Source organism: Oncorhynchus mykiss, chromosome 4, assembly GCF_057628025.1.
Source record: "Oncorhynchus mykiss isolate SJ-2025 chromosome 4, ASM5762802v1, whole genome shotgun sequence".
NCBI lineage: Eukaryota > Metazoa > Chordata > Actinopteri > Salmoniformes > Salmonidae > Oncorhynchus > Oncorhynchus mykiss.
In genome coordinates this window covers 96,143,672-96,166,500 of record NC_143025.1, presented here as the reverse complement: position 1 = coordinate 96,166,500, position 22,829 = coordinate 96,143,672, and positions in this window count along the sequence as shown.

Genomic DNA, 22,829 nt, shown 5'->3' with positions numbered 1-22,829 from the left:
TATTTCCGGTCATAAGAGACGTTAGCAGCAACATTATGTACAAAATAAGTTACAAAAAACACAAAAAAACTAACAAAATAGCACAATTGGTTAGGAGGCCGTAAAACTGCAGTCATCCTGTACCCTCCGGCGCAAGTCAATAGGTGTCCTTCTTTGCATTGGAAAACCTCCCTGGTCTTTGTAGTTGAATCTGTGTTTGGAATTCACTACTCGACTGAGGAATCTTACTGATAATTGTATGTGTGTGGTACAGAGATGGTCAAATTTTATTGCACACAGAGTGAGTCCATACAACTTATTATATGAGTTGTTAAGCATATTTTTACTCCTGAACTTATTTAGGCTTGCCATAACAAAAGGGTTGAATAGTTATTGATTCAAGACATTTCAGTTTTTCATTCTTAATCAAATTATAAAAATAAATGTAAAAGATTCACTTTGACATTATGGGGTATTGTGTGTAGGCCAGTGACACAAACATCTGAATGGAATCCATTTTAAATTCAGGCTGTAACACAACAACATGTGGAAAAAGTGAATACTTTCTGAAGGCTCTGTATCCATAGCATATAGTTATTATTATCAACACCTGGCTGTTGTCAGAACAGACACAACAACTGCACAGTTATAAATTCCTGGTCTTTGTATTCCCTCATCCACCAAGTCAGTAGAACAACACAACACAATTTTAAAACAGCCTACTCATCCAAAATATCTAATCTTGTATTTTTATCAAGTTTTAACAAAACAAAGTTATCTTGAAACTTCACATAAGATCAATAACATATATCAACATCAATAGCCTCCCAGCTCGCACATTTGGTTCCTTGAAGTTGTGGGAACGTACATTTTTGCTTTCCCATTGGTTCTTGGAACAAAGCCATAAGTTTCCTGACCAGTAAATATTTAAGTTTTTAAACTTCCTGAGAACCGAAGTGAAAATGTTGCCTGCTCTAGGAACGTACATTTTAGGTTGCAGAGAGGTTCTGAGAACGTTTTACTATGGTTCTCTGCAAGTTTTCCTGGGAGGATTTATATATTTTCCAAGCACAGATAGGACACATGGAAATTAATTTGCTTGGGCATTAATCATGCAAAGACATTTTTGTTCTGTTTTATTGTGGCACGGTGTCAGAGAGCGTAGAACTTACAATCTTCTGCACACCTATTGAATTAGTCCACTGCGTCACCAGGATGGAAATAGCATGCAATGATGTTTTTAACTCATACAATGCTGTTAATTTTAGTCCATTCAGATGGATCCCATTTCAAAGGAAACAACACACTTAACAAGATGGAGGATAGAGAGAGTTCTGTTGATGCTGAGAACAGAATTATGTATATGTTTTTTGAATATTACTGTTTTCTTGTGGTTTTTACAGAAAGTTTTCTTAACGTTCTGAGAACATGACTTTAAATAGAACCATGAGGAAACCTGCAGAAAACATTAGGCTGAAGTACTGAAATTACCACAGAAGAACGTTGTTTCTTAACGTTCTCTGAAAATTCTGAAAACATGATTTTAAATAGAACCATGAGGAAACCGGTAAGTAATGTTATGCTGAAGTATTGCAACATATGGTTCTAAGAATGTTATAGTCTAGCTCGGTATCATGCACCATTCCAGAACATTGTTGGACGGTTGTCTGCAAAATAACATAATACCCTGACTACACCACTCGCGTCGCGCGATTCGCTTGACCGTTTTATGTGTGGATTAATTGTCGGAGTAGAGGACTTTGTGCATTTCAGGTAAAATAACAACTCAATGTTTATATCCCAGGACAAATTAGCTAGCAACAGCAAGCTAGCTAAATACGGCAAATTAGCTAGCAAGTGCAAGCTAGCTAGCTAAATTGGCATAAATGTTTAATGCTTTTCTAACGGTTCCCAAATTAATGTAATTGGTTCAGAGTTTGCTTGATATTTGAACCTGTGTGTCACGGTCGCATTTGGTGTGGGGGGACAAAATACATGTATGCACAATGGCACACGATGGCGCACGCTTGCAACAGGTTTGGGTTTCGTGTAAGACAACCACATTCTCACCAAGCTCTAAGAAACATATAGTTCTCAGAACTTTGTGCTAGCTGAGCTAACTTAAAAATCGTATTTAATAAACATTATTTAGAATTCAAATAGACCATCTCAAATACAGATCATTTAAAATAACATTTTTTATTTTAATATAATTACAATCTACCATGTCATATGCAAATACAGTCGTATTTAACAAACATTATTTAGAATTCAAATAGGCCATCTCAAATACAGATAATTTAAAATAACATTTTTATTTTCATATAATTACAATCTACCATGTCATATGCAAATACAGGGCCTTCAGAAAGTGTTCATTCTCCTTGACTTTATTCACATGTTGGTACATTACAGCCCCATTCTAAAATGGAATACATAAATGCAAATCCTCATCAGTCTACACCACATATGTCAGAGTCAAGGCCCGCGGGCCACATCCGGCCCGCAAGAAGGTTTTTTACGGCCCCTGGGATGATCTTGATTTATTATTAGAACCGGCCCGCAGCAAGCCGGCAGCCCGCAGATCTTTTACACGCACCAATACTACATTTCCCACAATGCAAAGGTGACGCACCGAGCAGTAGGCTGCTTCATTTCAATATTTATTGGCACAGCAGTCGTCAGCATCACAGTAAAATTAACTTTCAGATACCCATCAAAAATGGCAAAACGGAAGGTGGATACTGAGAACCGGGGGTTTCAAACAAGGTGGGAGTCGGAGTATATGTTCACGAAGGTAGCTGGAAAACCTGTGTGTCTTCTGTGTGGAGAAAGTGTGGCGGTACTGAAAGAGTATAATCTGAGACGACATTATGAAACGAAACACGCGGACAAAAACAAGAATATGGACATGGAACAAAGGCTACAAAAGGCAGAGGAATTAAAACGAGGCCTCAAATCTCGACAGGCTCTGTTCAAAAAAGCCAAATCACAAGGCCAGGCTGCTGTCAAGGCCAGTTTTATTTTGGCAGAAGAGATCGCTAAATCAGCCCGGCCATTTACGGAGGGGGATTTCATCAAAAACTGCATGATTAAAGTTTGTGACGAAGTTTGCCCAGAAAAAAGGCAACTCTTTTTAAATGTGAGTCTGAGCAGAAACACCATTGCCGAGAGAGTAGACCAGTTGTCCATCAATCTAAAAGAGCAGCTTGTGAAAAAGGGAAAAGATTTTATTGCATATTCCTTGGCTGTGGATGAGAGCACCGACATTTCTGACATTGCCCAGTTGTCAATTTTCATCCGCGGAGTGGACTCCAACCTAAGCGTGACAGAGGAGTTTTTGGCTTTACGTCCTATGCATGGCACAACTACGGGGCATGATTTGTATGAAGAGGTGTCAAGATGTGTAAATGAGATGGAGCTGCCTTGGGAAAAACTCGTGGGTTTGACAACCGACGGAGCACCTGCGATGTGTGGACACAGGAGCGGACTGGTGGCGAAGATACGGGAAAAGATGCAAGAGGAAAACGCGACAGGTGAGCTGACAGCTTATCATTGTATCATACACCAGGAAGCGTTGTGCGGTAAAGCCTTGAAAATGGAGCATGTAATGAGCATCATCACGCGCACAGTTAACTTTATCAGAGCCAAAGGTTTGAATCACCGCCAGTTCAAGGCATTTCTGACGGAGTTAGAAACGGAGCATGGTGATTTGCCTTATCACACAGAGGTGCGATGGCTAAGCCAGGGAAAGGTGCTTCAAAGATGTTTCGAGCTTCGTGAGATTTGTCTGTTCTTGGACAGCAAAGGGAAAGACACAACACAACTCCGAGACGAAATGTTTCTGTGTGAAATGGCTTTTCTGTGTGACATTACGAGTCATCTGAATGCAATAAACTTGCAGCTGCAGGGTCGGGATCGTGTCATCTCTGATATGTACAGTACAGTGAAGGCATTTAAAACCAAACTGACTCTGTGGGAGACGCAGATGCGGAAAGAAAATTTGAGCCACTTTCCCAGCTGCCAGACCATGAAAGAGAAGCTCTCTACCAGTGCGTTCCCGAGCACACAGTTGGCTGATAAAATAGGTATGCTTGCCGCTGACTTTCGACGCCGATTTGCTGACTTTGAAGCACAAAAAAGCAGGTTGGAACTGCTCGGTAACCCATTTGCTGTTGACGTGGAAAGCTCACCACCAAACCTCCAAATGGAGTTGATTGACCTCCAATGCAATGATGCACTGAGGGCAAAATATGCGGCAGTGGGTGCTGCGGAGTTCGCCCGTTTCCTCCCCGGCACAATGCCCCAGCTGCGCATCCAGGCTGCTCAAACGTTGTCTATGTTTGGCAGCACATACCTGTGTGAACAACTGTTTTCTTTGATGAACCTGAACAAAACATCACACAGAAGTCGACTTACTGCTGAACACCTCCACTCAATTCTGAGGATTTCTTCAGCTCAGAGCCTTACCCCGAACATTGATGAACTTGTGGAAAAGATGGGACACCACCAAGTATCACCCTCAACCTCAAACAAGTGAATATTACTGTGCAATCACATATTTAGAGTTTTTACTCAGTTCAAGTTTAAAAGTTAAAATTTAATATTTGTTTTCACTGCATGTTACTTCTCCTTAAACAAAGTGTTGTTTTTGATTAATAGATTTTTGCACTTTATTTTTTTGTATTTCAATCCAATTATATTTTAAAAATATTTCAGTTGAGTGGATGATAGAAAATTGCTATTATTGTTTTTTCTTTGAAGTAAATTTAGCCCACTTTTGCTAAAATAGAAAATATAGTCTACTGATGGTGCCTTGAATACCGGTTTCTTTCATTTAATGTTCATGTTATGGGGATATTTATATAAAGGAAATTTGTCTTTTGTGTCTGTTGAAAATTAAAGATTACTGACAGAGCCATAAGAAAATATTGCTTTATTTATCTGATCATATTGTAATATATTTGTTAGGTTTTCAGTAGGTTCAATTAGGTTCACTAGACTATATGCGTCATTTAAAAATTTTTCAATGAACATTCGAACAGTCCGGCCCTCGTCTTGTAGCTGATTTTTTTATTTGGCCCTCCGTCCATTTGACTTTGACACCCCTGGTCTACACACAATACCCCATAATGACAAAGCAAAAACAGGTTTAGAAATGTTTGCATATTTCTTAAAAATGAACTGAAATACCTTATTTACATAAGTATTCAGACACTTTGGTATGAGTGTCAAAATTCAGCTATGGTGCATCCTGTTTCCATTGATCATCCTTGAGATGTTTCTACAACTTGGTTGGAGTCCACCTGTAGTAAATTCAATTGATTGGACATGACTTGGAAAGACTCACACCTGTCTATATGAGGTCCCACAGTTGACAGTGCAGTCAGAGTAAAAACCAAGCCTTGAGGTCGAAGGAATTGTACGTAGAGCTGCGAGACAGGATTGTGTCGAGGCACAGATCTGGGGAAGGGTACCAACACATTTCTGCATCATTGAAGGTCCTCAAGAATACAGTGACCTCCATAATTCATAAATGGAAGAAGTTTGGAAACACCAAGACTCTTCCAAGAACTGTCCGCCCGGCCAAACTGAGAAATCGGGGTAGAAGGGCCTTGGTCAGGGAGGTGACCAAGAACCCAATAGTCACTCTGACAGAGCTCCAGAGTTCCTCTGTGGAGATGGGAGAACCTTTTCTGCAGCACTCCACCAATCAGGCTTTTATGGTATAGTGGCCAGATGGAAGCCACTCCTCAATAAAAGGCACCTTAGAGTTTGCCAAAAGGCACCAAAATGACTCTCAGACCATGTAAAACAAGTTTTTATTGCCTGATGAAAGCAAGATTGAACTCTTTGGCCTGAATGCCAAGCGTGACGTCTGGAGGGAACTAGACACCGCTCATCACCTGGCCAATACAATCCCTATGGTGAAGCATGGCGGTGGCAGCATCATGCTGTGGGGATGTTTTTCAGGGGCTAGGAGACTAGTCAGGATCGAGGGAAAGATGAACGGAGCAAAGTACAGGGAGATCCTTGATGAAAACCTACTCCAGGGCACTCAGGACCTCAGACTGGGGCGAATCTTCACCTTCCAACAGGACAAAAACCCTAAGCACACAGTCAAGACAACGTAGGAGTGGCTTCGGGACAAGTCTCTGAATGTCCTTGAGTGGCCCAGCCAGAGCCCGGACTTGAACCCGATCGAACATCTCTGGAGAGACCTTATAGCTGTGCAGCAACGCTCCCATCCAAAGTTGACAAGGTCTACAGAGAAGAATGGGAGAAACTCCCAAAATACAGGTGTACCAAGCTTGTAGTGTCCTACCCAAGAAGACTCGAGGCTGTAATCGCTGCCAAAGGTGCTTCAACAAAGTACTGAGTCTGAATACTCATGTAAATGTTATGTTTCAGTTTTTTATTTTGTAAAAATGTGCTCACAAATATTCAAACTTTGTCATTATGTGGTATTGCGTGGAGATTGATGAGGGAAAATAACTATTTAATCAATTTTAGAATAAGGCTGTAACGTAACAAAATGTGGAAAAATTCAAGGGGTCTGAATACTTTCCGTATGCACCGTATGTCATGCTATAAAAGCCTACAGAAAATCTGTACTATTTTCACATAAATATCGATTCGAAAATAGATATCAGGCCTAAATTTGTTGAAATATTATAGACACATCTGAACAAGAAGATGCATTCAATACATTCATCATGTTCTAATGCGAACAGAGTGAGAGAGAGAGAGAGGGTAAAGAGAGCCCTGAGGCCAAGTGCTTTACCGAAGAATGAGCCAGTGTGTGTGTGTGTGTGTGTGTGTGTGTGTGTGTGTGTGTGTGTGCGCGTGTGTGTGCATGCGTGCGTGTGAGCGTGTGTGAGAGTGTGTGTGTGTGATCGTGTGTGAGAGTGAGTGTGTGTGTGTGGTGGTGAGTTCTGAGTCTCAACGTAAAGAAACAACCTTCTCTCCAGAGTCCACATTAGGGTTAGAGTAGCTCTCTCTAGCCTTATGATTTTCTACAATACCATTCTACATAATCTAACTCTATGATATTTTACAAGAGGGTTTTCCAACGCTCTCTTCGTCTGGGGGCGCCCAAGCAGAGGGTTGGAAAACTCTGTTCTACAATACCATTCTACATCACCTAGCTCTAGGATCTTCTTCATTCTATACACACCTCTATGTGTTCTATGTTCACACATGAAGTTCACACACACAGTTGTCAGTGTCTGTATCTGCTAAGAGACTGCACACCATCTAGTGGGGTATGTCTGGCAGGGCAGGGAGACAGTGTCTTAGTGACTAAAAGACAGAACTGTATTTTAACAACCCCACCACCTCCCGGACACAGGAGAGAGACAGACAGCACCCCCTCCTGGACACAGGAGAGAGACAGACAGCACCACCTCCTGGACACAGTACAGCTGAGCGAGACAAAGTGGGGTTTCTGCGTAAGACACACACACACACACACACACACACACACACACACACACACACACACACACACACACACACACACACACACACACACACACACACACACACACACACACACACACACACACACACACACACACACACACACACAGGGTTAGATAGGTAATCGTTATTCTCCAGCCTGCTGCTAGAGGACTGAGAATAGAGAAGTAGACCTTTAGCAAAACTAGCAAATTACATTTTCAGCGACTCAATATTAGCAACTGTTTGGTATACTCAGTCAAAGTTAAATTTAGTAAAATAATTGGTTTGATTACTTTCATATACAAATATATCAACTTTGGATTGTGAGCAGTTAGATCACACATTTCATCACACAGACTAACCCTACTACACTTTTATCCACTCTCCTACTAGACTACCACAGTATAGACTACCATAGTACAGACTACCACAGTATAGACTACCATGGTACAGACTACCACGGTATAGACTACCATGGTACAGACTACCACAGTATAGACTACCATGGTACAGAATACCACAGCATGGACTACCATGGTACAGACTACCACAGTATAGACTACCATGGTACAGACTACCATAGTATAGACTACCACAGTATAGACTTCCACAGTATAGACTACCATGGTACAGACTACCATAGTATAGAGTACCATGGTACAGACTACCATAGTATAGACTACCACAGTACAGACTACCACAGTCTAGACTACCATGGTACAGACGACCACAGTATAGACTACCATGGTACAGACTACCACGGTATAGACTACCATGGTACAGACTACCACAGTATAGACTACCATGGTACAGAATACCACAGCATGGACTACCATGGTACAGTCTACCATAGTATAGACTACCATGGTACAGAATACCACAGCATAGACTACCACAGTATAGACTATCGTGTGAAAGCTGTGGTTGTTGTAAACGGAATCTCATCTATTTTTTGTCGCCTTATACAATACATTGACTGGCGGATTAATATCTTTTTTGTGTTTTTGGTGAACAGTTTTCCCTGGGATTTTTACTCCTAAACACGCTCTGTTATAGCCACAGACATGATTTTACCAGTTTTAGAGACTTCAGAGTGTTTTCTATACACACATACTTATCATATGCATATACTATATTCCTGGCATGAGTAGCAGGACTTTGAAATGTTGCGCGATTTTTAACAAAAAGCTGCGAAAATTCGCAGCATCCTTAACAGGTTTTAAAATGTAAAAATAACAACATTGGATGTTATAAGTCCACAGCCATGCTTAAGCTACATCAAGGGACCGACCACTTGAGGTTTGGAAAAATAGAAGAAATGTAGATTTATGTACGTAGTTACCCTTTAATGCAAGTGTACAGCAGCAAGAGACCGTTTGGTTAGCGATGTTTATGTAGCGTTCATGTCATTGCAGAGATGGCTGCAAATAATCATGATATCACTCAGCCAGGTAGGCACAACTATGGGTAGCTGCAGCCCAATATGGTGACTGGAGTATGGGTAGCTGTCCCCAATATGGTGACTGGAGAATGGGTAGCTGTCCCCCAATATGGTGACTGGAGTATGGGTAGCTGTAGGCCAACATGGTGACTGGAGTGTGGGTAGCTGCAGCCCAATATGGTGACTGGAGTATGGGTAGCTGTCCCCAATATGGTGACTGGAGAATGGGTAGCTGTCCCCCAATATGGTGACTGTAGTATGGGTAGCTGTAGCCCAATATGGTGACTGGAGTATGGGTAGCTGCAGCCCAATATGGTGACTGGAGTATGGGTAGCTGTAGCCCAGTATGGTGACTGGAGTATGGGTAGCTGCAGCCCAATATGGTAACTGGAGTATGGGTAGCTGTAGCCCAATATGGTGACTGGAGTATGGGTAGCTGTAGCAGCAGGCCAATATGGTGACTGGAGTATGGGCAGCTGTCCTCCAGTATGGTGACTGGAGTATGGGTAGCTGCAGCCCAATATGGTGACTGCAGTATGGGTAGCTGTCCCCCAATATGGTGACTGGAGTATGGGTAGCTGTAGGCCAATATGGTGACTGGAGTATGGGTAGCTGTCTCCCAATATGGTGACTGGAGTATGGGTAGCTGTAGCCCCGTATGGTGACTGGAGTATGGGTAGCTGTGGCCCAATCTGGTGACTGCAGTATGGGTAGCTGTGGCCCAGTATGGTGACTGGAGTATGTGTAGCTGTAGACCAATACGGTGACTGGAGTATGGGTAGCTGTCCCCAAAAATGGTGACTGGAGTATGGGTAGCTGTAGCCCAATATGGTGACTGGAGTATGGGTAGCTGCCACCCAATATGGTGACTGGAGTATGGGTAGCTGTAGCCCAGTATGGTGACTGGAGTATGTGTAGCTGTAGACCAATATGGTGACTGGAGTATGGGTAGCTGTCCCCAAATATGGTGACTGGAGTATGGGTAGCTGCAGGCCAATATGGTGACTGGAGTATGTGTAGCTGTAGACCAATATGGTGACTGGAGTATGGGTAGCTGTAGCCCAATATGGTGACTGGAGTATGTGGGTGTGTCGAAAGGAGTGGGTGTATGGGAAGAGAATCAGCTAATTGGCCAGATATGTTGCCACTCAAGACCTTTTTGCGTGGCAGATTGGGCTGCACCATGAGTCGAAAGTAAGCCGGCGACCAGTGCTCTGGTGTTGTGCCTGCCGACTTGAAGAGCTTCCTTCTCGGTATCATGGTCTTGTCCCAGCGGTAGCGGTTTTTTTCTCTCACATTTTATTTCAAGTAGGATAGCAGCCCATAAAATGAATAACTAATATTGATAACCATCTAGATGTCACCTTGATACATTCATACAGTCTACTAATCAATGGGGAAGGCATGAACAGCAACAACACAGGGACACAGTGTCCTTCGCTCCCACTTGACAAGCACTAATGTCCGGCAATGGCGTGGGAAGTAGCCAATTTAGGAAAGCCTTCCCATGTCTACCAGAAGAAGGTTATCATTAGCATCGTCACAAACGGCTACACAAAGTATAGATATAAGCATGCACCGCACACAACCACACAGAGACAGGGGCATTCCTGTGCAGGAAAATACAGATCAATGATACTGACTGACTGAACGGAATAGGATTCAATTATAATGTCTAAACTACAGGATTCTTCTGCTGTGTTGTTATTAGGGTTGACTCCCAGGCTATACCTGACTATACCAGGCTATACCAGACTATACATGGCTGTACCTGGCTGTACCTGACTGTTCCTGGCTGTACATGGCTGTACCTGACTATACATGGCTGTACCTGACTATACATGGCTGTACCTGACAATACATGGCTGTACCTGACTATACATGGCTGTACCTGTCTATACATGGCTGTACTTGGCTGTACCTAACTATACATGGCTGTACCTGACTATACCTGACTATACCTGACTATACATGGCTGGACCTGACTATACCTGGCTGTACCTGACTATACATGGCTGTACCTGACTGTACCTGACTATACATGGCTGTACCTGACTATACATGGCTGTACCTGACTGTACCTGACTATACATGGCTGTACCTGACTATACATGGCTGTACCTGACTATACATGGCTGTACCTGACTATACATGGCTGTACCTGGCTGTACCTGGCTGTACCTGGCTATACATGGCTGTACCTGACTATACATGGCTGTACCTGACTGTACCTGACTATACATGGCTGTACCTGACTATACATGGCTGTACCTGACTATACATGGCTGTACCTGACTATACATGGCTGTACCTGGCTGTACCTGGCTGTACCTGACTATACATGGCTGTACCTGACTATACATGGCTGTACCTGACTATACATGGCTGTACCTGACTATACATGGCTGTACCTGATTATACATGGCTGTACCTGACTGTACCTGACTGTACCTGGCTGTACATGGCTGTACCTGACTATACATGGCTGTACCTGACTATACATGGCTGTACCTGACAATACATGGCTGTACCTGACTATACATGGCTGTACCTGGCTGTACCTGAGTGTACCTGGCTGTACATGGCTGTACCTGACTATACATGGCTGTACCTGACTATACATGGCTGTACCTGACAATACATGGCTGTACCTGACTATACATGGCTGTACCTGTCTATACCTGACTATACCTGACTAGACATGGCTGTACCTGACTATACATGGCTGTAAATGACTATAAATGACTATACCTGACTATACATGGCTGTACCTGACTATACATGGCTGTACCTGACTATACATGGCTGTACCTGACTATACCTGACTATACATGGCTGTACCTGACTATACATGGCTGTACCTGACTATACATGGCTGTACCTGACTGTACCTGGCTGTACCTGGCTGTACCTGACTGTACCTGACAATACCTGACTATACATGGCTGTACCTGACTATACATGGCTGTACCTGACTATGCATGACTGTACCTGACTATACATGGCTGTACCTGACTATACATGGCTGTACCTGGCTGTACCCGACTGTACCTGGCTGTACCTGGCTTTAACTGACTGTACCTGACTATACCTGACTATACATGGCTGTACCTGGCTTTTCCTGGCTGTACCTGGCTGTACCTGACTATACATGGCTGTACCTGACTATACATGGCTGTACCTGACTCTACATGGCTGTACCTGACTATACGTGGCTGTACCTGACTGTACCTGGCTGTACCTGGCTGTACCTGACTGTACCTGGCTGTACCTGGCTGTACCTGACTATACCTGGCTGTACCTGACTATACATGGCTGTACCTGACTATACATGGCTGTACCTGACTATACATGGCTGTACCTGAATATACATGGCTGTACCTGACTATACATGGCTGTCCCTGGCTATACATGACTGTACCTGACTATACATGGCTTTACCTGACTGTACCTGGCTGTACATGGCTTTACCTGACTGTACCTGACTATACCTGACTATACATGGCTGTACCTGGCTATACATGACTATACATGGCTGAACCTGACTGTACCTGAATGTACATGGCTGTACCTGACTATACATGGCTTTACCTGACTATACATGGCTGTACCTGACTATACATGGCTGTACCTGACTATACATGGCTGTACCTGACTGTACCTGAATATACATGGCTGTACCTGACTATACATGGCTGTACCTGGCTATACCTGACTATACATGGCTGTACCTGACTATACATGGCTGTAAATTACTATAAATGACTATACCTGACTATACATGGCTGTACCTGACTATACATGGCTGTACCTGACTATACATGGCTGTACCTGACTGTACCTGGCTGTACCTGGCTGTACCTGACTGTACCTGACAATACCTGACTATACATGGCTGTACCTGACTATACATGGCTGTACCTGACTATACATGGCTGTACCTGACTATACATGGCTGTACCTGAATATACATGGCTGTACCTGACTATACATGGCTGTACCTGGCTATACCTGACTATACATGGCTGTACCTGACTATACATGGCTGTAAATTACTATAAATGACTATACCTGACTATACATGGCTGTACCTGACTATACATGGCTGTACCTGACTATACATGGCTGTACCTGACTGTACCTGGCTGTACCTGGCTGTACCTGACTGTACCTGACAATACCTGGCTTTACCTGGCTGTACCTGGCTGTACCTGACTATACATGGCTGTACCTGACTATACATGGCTGTACCTGACTCTACATGGCTGTACCTGACTATACGTGGCTGTACCTGACTTTACATGGCTGTACCTTACTATACATGGCTGTACCTGGCTATACCTGACTATATATGGCTGTACCTGAATATACATGGCTGTACCTGGCTGTACCTGACTGTACCTGGCTGTACCTGGCTGTACCTGAATGTACCTGGCTGTACCTGGCTGTACCTGACTGTACCTGGCTGTACTTGGCTGTACCTGACTATACCTGGCTGTACCTGACTATACATGGCTGTACCTGACTATACATGGCTGTACCTGACTATACATGGCTGTACCTGAATATACATGGCTGTACCTGACTATACATGGCTGTCCCTGGCTATACATGACTGTACCTGACTATACATGGCTTTACCTGACTGTACCTGGCTGTACCTGGCTTTACCTGACTGTACCTGACTATACCTGACTATACATGGCTGTACCTGGCTATACATGACTATACATGGCTGAACCTGACTGTACCTGAATGTACATGGCTGTACCTGACTATACATGGCTTTACCTGACTATACATGGCTGTACCTGACTATACATGGCTGTACCTGACTATACATGGCTGTACCTGACTATACATGGCTGTACCTGACTGTACCTGAATATACATGGCTGTACCTGACTATACATGGCTGTACCTGGCTATACCTGACTATACATGGCTGTACCTGGCTATACCTGACTATACACGGCTGTACCTGAATATACATGGCTGTACCTGACTATACATGGCTGTACCTGGCTGTACCTGACTGTACCTGGCTGTACCTGACTATACATGGCTGTACCTGACTATACATGGCTGTACCTGACTGTACCTGACTATACATGGCTGTACCTGACTATACATGGCTGTACCTGAATATACATGGCTGTACCTGGCTGTACCTGACTGTACCTGGCTGTACCTGGCTGTACCTGACTATACCTGGCTGTACCTGGCTGTACCTGACTATACATGGCTGTACCTGGCTGTCCCTGACTATACATGGCTGTACCTGACTATACATGGCTGTACCTGAATATACATGGCTGTACCTGGCTAAAACTGACTGTACCTGGCTGTACCTGGCTGTACCTGACTATACCTGGCTGTACCTGACCATACATGGCTGTACCTGACTATACATGGCTCTACCTGACTATACATGGCTGTACCTGACTATACATGGCTGTACCTGGCTGTACCTAGCTGTACCTGACTGTACCTGACTGTACCTGACTATACCTGACTATACATGGCTGTACCTGGCTTTACCTGGCTGTAACTGGCTGTACCTGACTATACATGGCTGTACCTGACTATACATGGCCGAACCTGACTATACATGGCTGTACCTGACTATACATGGCTGTACCTGACTATACATGGCTGTACCTCACTATACATGGCTGTACCTCACTATACATGGCTGTACCTGGCTATACCTGACTATACATGGCTGTACCTGAATATACATGGCTGTACCTGGCTGTACCTGGCTGTACCTGGCTGTACCTGACTGTACCTGGCTGTACCTGGCTGTACCTGGCTGTACCTGACTGTAGCTGGCTGTACCTGGCTGTACCTGACTGTACCTGACTATACCTGGCTGTACCTGAATATACATGGCTGTACCTGACTATACATGGCTGTCCCTGGCTATACATGGCTGTACCTGACTATACATGGCTGTACCTGACTGTACCTGGCTGTACCTGGCTGTACCTGACTGTACCTGACTATACCTGACTATACATGGCTGTACCTGACTATACATGGCTGTACCGGACTATACATGGCTGTACCTGGCTGTTCCTGACTATACATGGCTGTACCTGACTATACATGGCTGTACATGGCTGTACCTGACTGTACCTGGCTGTACCTGAATGTACCTGGCTGTACCTGGCTGTACCTGACTGTACCTGGCTGTACCTGGCTGTACCTGACTATACCTGGCTGTACCTGACTATACATGGCTGTACCTGACTATACATGGCTGTACCTGACTATACATGGCTGTACCTGAATATACATGGCTGTACCTGACTATACATGGCTGTCCCTGGCTATACATGACTGTACCTGACTATACATGGCTTTACCTGACTGTACCTGGCTGTACCTGGCTGTACCTGACTGTACCTGACTATACCTGACTATACATGGCTGTACCTGGCTATACATGACTATACATGGCTGAACCTGACTGTACCTGAATGTACATGGCTGTACCTGACTATACATGGCTGTACCTGACTATACATGGCTGTACCTGACTATACATGGCTGTACCTGACTGTACCTGAATATACATGGCTGTACCTGACTATACATGGCTGTACCTGGCTATACCTGACTATACATGGCTGTACCTGACTATACATGGCTGTAAATTACTATAAATGACTATACCTGACTATACATGGCTGTACCTGACTATACATGGCTGTACCTGACTATACATGGCTGTACCTGACTGTACCTGGCTGTACCTGGCTGTACCTGACTGTACCTGACAATACCTGACTATACATGGCTGTACCTGACTATACATGGCTGTACCTGACTATGCATGACTGTACCTGACTATACATGGCTGTACCTGACTATACATGGCTGTACCTGGCTGTACCCGACTGTACCTGGCTGTACCTGGCTTAAACTGACTGTACCTGACTATACCTGACTATACATGGCTGTACCTGGCTTTACCTGGCTGTACCTGGCTGTACCTGACTATACATGGCTGTACCTGACTATACATGGCTGTACCTGACTCTACATGGCTGTACCTGACTATACGTGGCTGTACCTGACTTTACATGGCTGTACCTGACTATACATGGCTGTACCTGGCTATACCTGACTATATATGGCTGTACCTGAATATACATGGCTGTACCTGGCTGTACCTGGCTGTACCTGGCTGTACCTGGCTGTACCTGAATGTACCTGGCTGTACCTGGCTGTACCTGACTGTACCTGGCTGTACTTGGCTGTACCTGACTATACCTGGCTGTACCTGACTATACATGGCTGTACCTGACTATACATGGCTGTACCTGACTATACATGGCTGTACCTGAATATACATGGCTGTACCTGACTATACATGGCTGTCCCTGGCTATACATGACTGTACCTGACTATACATGGCTTTACCTGACTGTACCTGGCTGTACCTGGCTTTACCTGACTGTACCTGACTATACCTGACTATACATGGCTGTACCTGGCTATACATGACTATACATGGCTGAACCTGACTGTACCTGAATGTACATGGCTGTACCTGACTATACATGGCTTTACCTGACTATACATGGCTGTACCTGACTATACATGGCTGTACCTGACTATACATGGCTGTACCTGACTATACATGGCTGTACCTGACTGTACCTGAATATACATGGCTGTACCTGACTATACATGGCTGTACCTGGCTATACCTGACTATACATGGCTGTACCTGGCTATACCTGACTATACACGGCTGTACCTGAATATACATGGCTGTACCTGACTATACATGGCTGTACCTGGCTGTACCTGACTGTACCTGGCTGTACCTGACTATACATGGCTGTACCTGACTATACATGGCTGTACCTGACTGTACCTGACTATACATGGCTGTACCTGACTATACATGGCTGTACCTGAATATACATGGCTGTACCTGGCTGTACCTGACTGTACCTGGCTGTACCTGGCTGTACCTGACTATACCTGGCTGTACCTGGCTGTACCTGACTATACATGGCTGTACCTGGCTGTCCCTGACTATACATGGCTGTACCTGACTATACATGGCTGTACCTGAATATACATGGCTGTACCTGGCTAAAACTGACTGTACCTGGCTGTACCTGGCTGTACCTGACTATACCTGGCTGTACCTGACCATACATGGCTGTACCTGACTATACATGGCTCTACCTGACTATACATGGCTGTACCTGACTATACATGGCTGTACCTGGCTGTACCTAGCTGTACCTGACTGTACCTGACTGTACCTGACTATACCTGACTATACATGGCTGTACCTGGCTTTACCTGGCTGTAACTGGCTGTACCTGACTATACATGGCTGTACCTGACTATACATGGCTGTACCTGACTATACATGGCTGTACCTGACTATACATGGCTGTACCTGACTATACATGGCTGTACCTCACTATACATGGCTGTACCTCACTATACATGGCTGTACCTGGCTATACCTGACTATACATGGCTGTACCTGAATATACATGGCTGTACCTGGCTGTACCTGGCTGTACCTGGCTGTACCTGACTGTACCTGGCTGTACCTGGCTGTACCTGGCTGTACCTGACTGTAGCTGGCTGTACCTGGCTGTACCTGACTGTACCTGACTATACCTGGCTGTACCTGAATATACATGGCTGTACCTGACTATACATGGCTGTCCCTGGCTATACATGGCTGTACCTGACTATACATGGCTGTACCTGACTGTACCTGGCTGTACCTGGCTGTACCTGACTGTACCTGACTATACCTGACTATACATGGCTGTACCTGACTATACATGGCTGTACCGGACTATACATGGCTGTACCTGGCTGTTCCTGACTATACATGGCTGTACCTGACTATACATGGCTGTACATGGCTGTACCTGACTGTACCTGGCTGTACCTGAATGTACCTGGCTGTACCTGGCTGTACCTGACTGTACCTGGCTGTACCTGGCTGTACCTGACTATACCTGGCTGTACCTGACTATACATGGCTGTACCTGACTATACATGGCTGTACCTGACTATACATGGCTGTACCTGACTGTACCTGGCTGTACCTGGCTGTACCTGACTGTACCTGACAATACCTGACTATACATGGCTGTACCTGACTATACATGGCTGTACCTGACTATGCATGACTGTACCTGACTATACATGGCTGTACCTGACTATACATGGCTGTACCTGGCTGTACCCGACTGTACCTGGCTGTACCTGGCTTTAACTGACTGTACCTGACTATACCTGACTATACATGGCTGTACCTGGCTTTTCCTGGCTGTACCTGGCTGTACCTGACTATACATGGCTGTACCTGACTATACATGGCTGTACCTGACTCTACATGGCTGTACCTGACTATACGTGGCTGTACCTGACTGTACCTGGCTGTACCTGGCTGTACCTGACTGTACCTGGCTGTACCTGGCTGTACCTGACTATACCTGGCTGTACCTGACTATACATGGCTGTACCTGACTATACATGGCTGTACCTGACTATACATGGCTGTACCTGACTATACATGGCTGTACCTGACTATACATGGCTGTACCTCACTATACATGGCTGTACCTGGCTATACCTGACTATACATGGCTGTACCTGAATATACATGGCTGTACCTGGCTGTACCTGGCTGTACCTGGCTGTACCTGACTGTACCTGGCTGTACCTGGCTGTACCTGGCTGTACCTGACTGTAGCTGGCTGTACCTGGCTGTACCTGACTGTACCTGACTATACCTGGCTGTACCTGAATATACATGGCTGTACCTGACTATACATGGCTGTCCCTGGCTATACATGGCTGTACCTGACTATACATGGCTGTACCTGACTGTACCTGGCTGTACCTGGCTGTACCTGACTGTACCTGACTATACCTGACTATACATGGCTGTACCTGACTATACATGGCTGTACCGGACTATACATGGCTGTACCTGGCTGTTCCTGACTATACATGGCTGTACCTGACTATACATGGCTGTACATGGCTGTACCTGACTGTACCTGGCTGTACCTGAATGTACCTGGCTGTACCTGGCTGTACCTGACTGTACCTGGCTGTACCTGGCTGTACCTGACTATACCTGGCTGTACCTGACTATACATGGCTGTACCTGACTATACATGGCTGTACCTGACTATACATGGCTGTACCTGACTGTACCTGGCTGTACCTGGCTGTACCTGACTGTACCTGACAATACCTGACTATACATGGCTGTACCTGACTATACATGGCTGTACCTGACTATGCATGACTGTACCTGACTATACATGGCTGTACCTGACTATACATGGCTGTACCTGGCTGTACCCGACTGTACCTGGCTGTACCTGGCTTTAACTGACTGTACCTGACTATACCTGACTATACATGGCTGTACCTGGCTTTACCTGGCTGTACCTGGCTGTACCTGACTATACATGGCTGTACCTGACTATACATGGCTGTACCTGACTCTACATGGCTGTACCTGACTATACGTGGCTGTACCTGACTTTACATGGCTGTACCTGACTATACATGGCTGTACCTGGCTATACCTGACTATATATGGCTGTACCTGAATATACATGGCTGTACCTGGCTGTACCTGGCTGTACCTGGCTGTACCTGGCTGTACCTGAATGTACCTGGCTGTACCTGGCTGTACCTGACTGTACCTGGCTGTACTTGGCTGTACCTGACTATACCTGGCTGTACCTGACTATACATGGCTGTACCTGACTATACATGGCTGTACCTGACTATACATGGCTGTACCTGAATATACATGGCTGTACCTGACTATACATGGCTGTCCCTGGCTATACATGACTGTACCTGACTATACATGGCTTTACCTGACTGTACCTGGCTGTACCTGGCTTTACCTGACTGTACCTGACTATACCTGACTATACATGGCTGTACCTGGCTATACATGACTATACATGGCTGAACCTGACTGTACCTGAATGTACATGGCTGTACCTGACTATACATGGCTTTACCTGACTATACATGGCTGTACCTGACTATACATGGCTGTACCTGACTATACATGGCTGTACCTGACTATACATGGCTGTACCTGACTGTACCTGAATATACATGGCTGTACCTGACTATACATGGCTGTACCTGGCTATACCTGACTATACATGGCTGTACCTGGCTATACCTGACTATACATGGCTGTACCTGACTATACATGGCTGTACCTGACTATACATGGCTGTACCTGACTGTACCTGAATATACATGGCTGTACCTGACTATACATGGCTGTACCTGGCTATACCTGACTATACATGGCTGTACCTGGCTATACCTGACTATACACGGCTGTACCTGAATATACATGGCTGTACCTGACTATACATGGCTGTACCTGGCTGTACCTGACTGTACCTGGCTGTACCTGGCTGTACCTGACTATACCTGGCTGTACCTGGCTGTACCTGGCTGTACCTGACTATACATGGCTGTACCTGGCTGTCCCTGACTATACATGGCTGTACCTGACTATACATGGCTGTACCTGACTATACATGGCTGTACCTGACTATACATGGCTGTACCTGACTGTACCTGACTATACATGGCTGTACCTGACTATACATGGCTGTACCTGAATATACATGGCTGTACCTGGCTGTACCTGACTGTACCTGGCTGTACCTGGCTGTACCTGACTATACCTGGCTGTACCTGGCTGTACCTGACTATACATGGCTGTACCTGACTATACATGGCTGTACCTGACTATACATGGCTGTACCTGACTGTACCTGAATATACATGGCTGTACCTGACTATACATGGCTGTACCTGGCTATACCTGACTATACATGGCTGTACCTGGCTATACCTGACTATACACGGCTGTACCTGAATATACATGGCTGTACCTGACTATACATGGCTGTACCTGGCTGTACCTGACTGTACCTGGCTGTACCTGGCTGTACCTGACTATACCTGGCTGTACCTGGCTGTACCTGGCTGTACCTGACTATACATGGCTGTACCTGGCTGTCCCTGACTATACATGGCTGTACCTGACTATACATGGCTGTACCTGACTATACATGGCTGTACCTGACTATACATGGCTGTACCTGACTGTACCTGACTATACATGGCTGTACCTGACTATACATGGCTGTACCTGAATATACATGGCTGTACCTGGCTGTACCTGACTGTACCTGGCTGTACCTGGCTGTACCTGACTATACCTGGCTGTACCTGGCTGTACCTGACTATACATGGCTGTACCTGGCTGTCCCTGACTATACATGGCTGTACCTGACTATACATGGCTGTACCTGAATATACATGGCTGTACCTGGCTAAAACTGACTGTACCTGGCTGTACCTGGCTGTACCTGACTATACCTGACTATACCTGACTATACATGGCTGTACCTGGCTTTACCTGGCTGTAACTGGCTGTACCTGACTATACATGGCTGTACCTGACTATACATGGCTGTACCTGACTATACATGGCTGTACCTGACTATACATGGCTGTACCTGACTATACATGGCTGTACCTGACTATACATGGCTGTACCTGACTATACATGGCTGTACCTCACTATACATGGCTGTACCTGGCTATACCTGACTATACATGGCTGTACCTGAATATACATGGCTGTACCTGGCTGTACCTGGCTGTACCTGGCTGTACCTGACTGTACCTGGCTGTACCTGGCTGTACCTGGCTGTACCTGACTGTAGCTGGCTGTACCTGGCTGTACCTGACTGTACCTGACTATACCTGGCTGTACCTGAATATACATGGCTGTACCTGACTATACATGGCTGTCCCTGGCTATACATGGCTGTACCTGACTATACATGGCTGTACCTGACTGTACCTGGCTGTACCTGGCTGTACCTGACTGTACCTGACTATACCTGACTATACATGGCTGTACCTGACTATACATGGCTGTACCGGACTATACATGGCTGTACCTGGCTGTTCCTGACTATACATGGCTGTACCTGACTATACATGGCTGTACATGGCTGTACCTGACTGTACCTGGCTGTACCTGAATGTACCTGGCTGTACCTGGCTGTACCTGACTGTACCTGGCTGTACCTGGCTGTACCTGACTATACCTGGCTGTACCTGACTATACATGGCTGTACCTGACTATACATGGCTGTACCTGACTATACATGGCTGTACCTGAATATACATGGCTGTACCTGACTATACATGGCTGTCCCTGGCTATACATGACTGTACCTGACTATACATGGCTTTACCTGACTGTACCTGGCTGTACCTGACTGTACCTGACTATACCTGACTATACATGGCTGTACCTGGCTATACATGACTATACATGGCTGAACCTGACTGTACCTGAATGTACATGGCTGTACCTGACTATACATGGCTTTACCTGACTATACATGGCTGTACCTGACTATACATGGCTGTACCTGACTATACATGGCTGTACCTGACTATACATGGCTGTACCTGACTGTACCTGAATATACATGGCTGTACCTGACTATACATGGCTGTACCTGGCTATACCTGACTATACATGGCTGTACCTGGCTATACCTGACTATACACGGCTGTACCTGAATATACATGGCTGTACCTGACTATACATGGCTGTACCTGGCTGTACCTGACTGTACCTGGCTGTACCTGGCTGTACCTGACTATACCTGGCTGTACCTTGCTGTACCTGGCTGTACCTGACTATACATGGCTGTACCTGGCTGTCCCTGACTATACATGGCTGTACCTGACTATACATGGCTGTACCTGACTATACATGGCTGTACCTGACTATACATGGCTGTACCTGACTGTACCTGACTATACATGGCTGTACCTGACTATACATGGCTGTACCTGA